The sequence below is a fragment of the Microtus pennsylvanicus genome, chromosome 7 (assembly GCF_037038515.1).
Source record: "Microtus pennsylvanicus isolate mMicPen1 chromosome 7, mMicPen1.hap1, whole genome shotgun sequence".
In the NCBI taxonomy this organism is placed as follows: Eukaryota; Metazoa; Chordata; class Mammalia; order Rodentia; family Cricetidae; genus Microtus; species Microtus pennsylvanicus.
In genome coordinates this window covers 101283697-101289621 of record NC_134585.1, presented here as the reverse complement: position 1 = coordinate 101289621, position 5925 = coordinate 101283697, and positions in this window count along the sequence as shown.

The following is a 5925-nucleotide window of genomic DNA, read 5'->3' as shown; positions in this document are numbered from 1 at the left end:
GCAAGAAAAAAAATGAGTGTTTGACTTTATTCATCTCTGAAAGAGGGATGTCGCTCAGAAAGAGCGTGCCCGCGCGCGCACACACACACACACACACACACACACACACACACACCTTTTTGTTCTTTCAGGTTCTCAACAAATTGATTGATGCTCATCCTCAGTGAGAACAGGCTCTCTCTCTCTCTCTCTCTCTCTCTCTCTCTCTCTCTCTCTCTCTCTCTCTCTCTCTCTCTCTCTCTCACACACACACACACACACACACATAAATTTAGAAGTAATGTTTTTCTGTTTTTTTAATTTATTTGTTTTCTGTTTTGTGTGCATTGGTGTTTTGTCTGTATGTATGTCTCTGTGAGGGTGTCAGATCTTGGAGTTACAGACAGTTGTGAGCTACTGTGTGGGTGCTGGGAATCGAACCCAGGTTCTCTGGAGAAGCCTCATGCTCCTGCTCTCATGCTTTTTCTGCCAAGATGAACACACTCTCAAGCAAAGCCACAAAACCACAACAAACATTTCCTCCCTTTAAGATGAATTTTTCAGGTATTTTGTGAGAACAATGAGAAAAATTCTACAGAAAATGTAATATATGAATGAATACACAAATTGTAACAAAATCAGGGAGAAAATCTTCACCTCCACTAATGGTCCTCAGTTCTTTAATTTGGTGTGTGGCTGTGACTGGCACTATAGATACTTTATTTCGATGCACATTCTATATTCTCTGTCACAAGGAGCTTGGCTGATAACTCTGTTTTATCCACTATCATATTGCAAACCTTCACTCATGAAGAATCTGAACAATTCTCTGCTGGAACTGGATTGGACTGTTGTATATTTCCGTGGATCTTGGTCACAAAGCAGAGTGACAGTAAGAGATAACGGATGCCCTGCGCATCAGATGCCCCATCATTACCTACATGTGGAGCGGTAGTCCAATTTTCCCTTGATAATCGGAAGCAATCACCCTAGCCAAGATGATGACTCAAAAGCATCAGGAATCCAAAGTGTGTGACAGTCTTAACTGCTAGTTAAGTGAGATCATTGCAGGGCTTCCTAGCCAAGGGACTATGACTTAAGGGATTGAGTTTTCTGGGCCAGGAAAGCTACAGAAACGAGAAATAAAACATTTTGGTAGGAGGTCAACTGGGATAATGGCTAACTGTACCACTCTCATTTCCAGCCCTTGGCTCATGAATACTGGTATTAGAGACACAATACTGTATATTTGTAGCTAATTCAGGACATCTATGACTTTCATGAAAAATTCACCCCAGCCTTACAATGTATTCCCACCTAGCTACTGCAGCTGTAACTCTGTCTCCAAAAGGCCATTCCATCATTTTGTGATCCCACTTGCTTCAGGATGGTAAGAAGCATAAGTTCAGTGAATTTGTACACAGGCCCATTGCCATACCTCTTCTGCTATGACATAAGAAGTAATACCAGGTAGAATATTATAATGTTGGGGGCAAAGTCTATAACAATATAGAAGTTAGTTTTCCTAGAAAAACTGTGAGCAAGGAAGACAAGTCCTTGTCTACAGTAAGTATCTATTCTAATAAGACCAAAACACTGCCACTTCCACAATAAAAGCAATAAATTTCCTGAAAGCTGGTCATTAACCCCTGGGAATGGTGCCATACCAGAGATTTAGTATTGATCTTTGTTCTTGGAAGGTGGATCTCTCAGTGGGAGTCATAACTTGGTTGGCCATGGCAAGTGGAAGTCCATGCCATTGAATTTAAGCATAGGTTCCATTCCTGCCATGATAGCATCTTTGGTTTTGAGGTTTAGCTCATCAGACAAAGTCAATGGCAGGAGCAGGGAAGGAATAAGGCTGGCTTCTATCTACAGAAGAGCTCACCTCACTCACTTGATTATTTCAGTTTGGACAACCCTTTTGTAAACATTCATGTGGTATGACAAATATCTACACATCTTTTGCCCAATCATAAGAGTCTTAACCACTCATATGGAGAACCTAAATAAATAAATAAACAAACAAACAAACAAACAAATGTTTTTAAGAGCTGATATGGAAATAGAGAACAACCATTAGGGAATTAGATATGAGGAAGCCGCGAGAATGAGAACATGACAGAGTTTACGTCAGGCCCTACTACAGAGTTTGCAATGCAGGAGCCAACCCTATTCAATGTCCCAGTGCCACCCCACTCCTCCTATGATTATATGCCAACAGAAATAACACCACTTTTCTGTACATAAAGATTTCAGTTTCCCAAACTTCCCCCAAGCCAACACCATTGATACACAACTATTGCACATCCTACTTTAGCCATTAACACTACCTGGCCAAATTGTACTTTGGCTCTCCACTTGGGTCATCCTCCCACTCCACCACCATAAAAGTGCCAGCCTGCAAGACAAGTGTGCTCTCTTGTGAAGTGAATCTTTTCTTACCAGGGAGCTGCCTCCTCCTCTTTCTTTTCTTCTCTAAGAAGGTAGGTCAAGAGAAGATGGTGGATATTAATATAATCAAAGTGCAATATGAGTGCTGGCAAGATGGTTCAGTGTGTAAAAGTGTATTCCCCCAGTCCTCACGACCTGAGTTCAATGCCAAGGAACTACATGCTGAAGGAAAGAACCAACTCCTGGATGCTCATCTCTTACCTTCACATGAGTGACAAAGCATGTAAACACAAACACAGACATGCATATGAAATAAATCAAGTATTTGAACATAAAATTTAGAATATACATATATGAAACTAACAATGAGACTCTTATTTTATACAATTAATACTTGATGCTTAAAAAAAATCCTTCTTACTTGTGCCATCCCCAGATTATTATGTCACAGTTTTTATCCATTGCCAATAAAACTGAAAATAACTTCTTACATTGAAATAATAACTTTAAATGAAAATTACCCTTTAAGGATGTTGCCCTAAACCAGAATTAGAATTCTCACTGCAGTCTGACTTTTCCTTTCCTGACCAAGATAATGCCAATACTCTGTGTTGGTAGTAGCCATAAACTAACTTTTGTCTTTTGAAAACATTGTGTTGATGGTGTCTGAGTGCATTTAAGATGAGCACTCAAATATTCAGATCTAATAACACAACAAAAGTTTTCAGAAGTTTGTCTCGGATGGTACTTCAGGTTTTTCTCAAATGTTTATATTTCTCATTTGGCTTGACATCCTCTTGACTATTTTCTAGTGTAAACTTGAATCAAACCTCCTCCATGAAGACTTCTAAGTTGACACCATGATAACCTGTAGGTGGAGACTACTCATTCGTTTCCTAACTGCTCAGACCTGAATAATCACACAGAAACTATATTAATTACAACACTGTTTGTCCAACAGCTTAGGTATCTTTCTAGCTAGCTCTTATATCTTCAATTAACCTATTTCTATTAATCTGTATATCATCATTAGGCTGTGACTTACCGGTGCCGGCGTGTTACTCCTTTGGCAGCTACATGGTGTCTCCTTGACTCCGCCTACTCTCTCTATATCTCTGTTCAGATTTCCTGCCTGGCTTTACTCTACTAAGCCATTGCCTGAAACAGCTTCTTTAATAACTAGTGGTAATAAAGCATACTTATAGCACACAGAGGGGAATCCCACATCAATACCCTGTCCCATCTATAATCTCTGGAGGCATTTCAGGCTGAAACCATCAGCAATGATTTACCATTCTCCAGATGTACATACTCCTATGCTTTCCTTAGACCTGGAATCTCCTCCTCTCACTTGCCCTTCAAGGTGACGTTTTAATGTCATGTCTCCTGCTCTTTGAAAATCTGATGAGTATATCCTTCTTCTAGAGTTTTGTATTCTCTTCCTCATCCCCTAAAGCATCCTGTACTCCAACAGCACATCAGAACAATCATCTCACTGCCATATGGCTGTCTGTCTTTCCTCCTCCAGAGGGAGTGAGTCCCTTGAGGGCTGAGACGTGGATCCAAAGCACCTACCAGAGTATCAGGTGCAGGGTTAGCATCAAAAGAAGAGGCTAAGTTGAAATAAAATGAATGTTAGTATACTTACTTCAACCTCCAAAGTTAGTCTGGCCTTTACAGAAAAAGCCTCAGTTCCACAAAATTGTGTTCTTTCTACTGAACATAATTCATTAATGTGCAATTGTAATTCCACTTATGTAACCCCATCAAGTTCTTTTTTTTATTTTTGTTTCTTTGTTGTTGGCAGTGGTGGTGATGGGGTTCTTTAATTCTTTGTTTGTTTATTTACCATTAATCCATAGGTTGGTTAAAACAAGGTATTCTCATCAGATTCCCCATTTTTGCATTGGTCCTGAGGACCCAAACTGTGCCCTTAGCAAATGAGCTATTCTGGAGTAACGGGAGCTGCACTGCTCCTCACCGTCCAGTCAGCACATCAGCCGCTATTCAATGAAAATGTTGTCAATGGAGAGGAATGGAGAAGGCAAGCAAATGGATATAGTTCTGTAGCCCCCTAACTCCAGAAGCTGAGACAGAAGGACCCAAGTCTGAGGCCAGCCCAGGGGAAGAGGAAGTACGACGACTGTGCAATTCAATAACTAATCAGGAACAATCTCTCCTGTCAGTGCAACAGGGCACAGACAAGCGTGGAAGAACCTGTCACTTCACCTGTGTCAAAATGTAGGATGCCTGAGAGAACATTCAAGAAAAAAAGACTACAAAGTGATGAACTCATTGGTAATACATTGCATGGTCTGTCAAGAGAAGAAAAGAGATGAAATCAGGAGTCTCCTTGAGCAATTGGTTTTTGTGCAGTTGGGTAGGTTTTTTTTTTTTTTTAAGGAAACCATACAGAAATTGTTAAAAAGAACTTGAAACACAGAACATTTCGGCTCCCTGAGGCCTATTTCTCAGAATTTTCAGATTCTGGAATTCAGAAAAAAAAAGTTAACTTTTTTAAAAGTTTTAAAAGAATTAAAATCTTTTCAATGTACAGACAGTCCGTGGCTTCTCCTTGGTTGCAAAAACTTGGAGATTATGTACAGCCACCCCTGGAACAAGACCCTCATAATGAGAGAGCTCTAAACAACGTCAGCCATCATCTCTCAATCTACTTTCTCCATTATCGCGGCCAAAACAACTGGATCGATGATTTCAAAGGTCAATAGTGTCAAACTGCCTTCTAAATGTTCGTGTTTATACACACGGATTAGTGCTGCTCTCAGCCTTTGTCGGAGACGCTTCCGCTTGTACTGGGCAGTGTTTAGTGCAGACACTCACAATGGGTCAAAGTGCTAAGAATAAGCAAGCTCTCAACCTTGAGTGACAGATCTGTATCGTCCCCTCCAAGATTCAGGGAATGTTGCAAAAAGGGGGGCAGAACAGATGCACCAGTCAAAGAATGAGGAGAGCTGTGAGATGACGTCCTCCGGATATGACGTCTTCCGGATAGGACATGGCTGTCGCACCCACAAACTCAGTAGAAATTGTAACTGTCCAAGGCCTGCACACATTTACCCATCAGTAGTCCATTCTGAATGGGGAAAGGGCTCCTGAGGCTCCACCCCTCCTCTAAGCAGTGTGAATGCCGCTGTTGAAGGGGAAGTCAGACTCCTCCACAATGTAGCCCCTCCCAAGCAACCCTAATTAAAGGTTGTGGGACCTTACAAAAACAAACAAGCATGAGAGTAGGAAGGGAACTTGTTGAGAAGCATAAAGGGTTCAGCATAAGTGGAAGGGGTTAAAAGAAGAGAGTAGGAGTACAGTGTGTGTGTGCGTGTGCGTGTGTGTGTGTGTGTGTGTGTGTGTGTGTAAGAGAGGGAGGAGGGAGAAATTGTGAAAGAATAAACTAACTTTAAAGACCAATTATGTGTTGTCTTAGAAATAGAACCGCTCACCCTTGAATAGAGCTTGCTTATTGTTCATCATTCCAACTGAAAATAGCAATTTGATTAGATTGTAATTTATGGCAGTTTATGGATACAAATATTA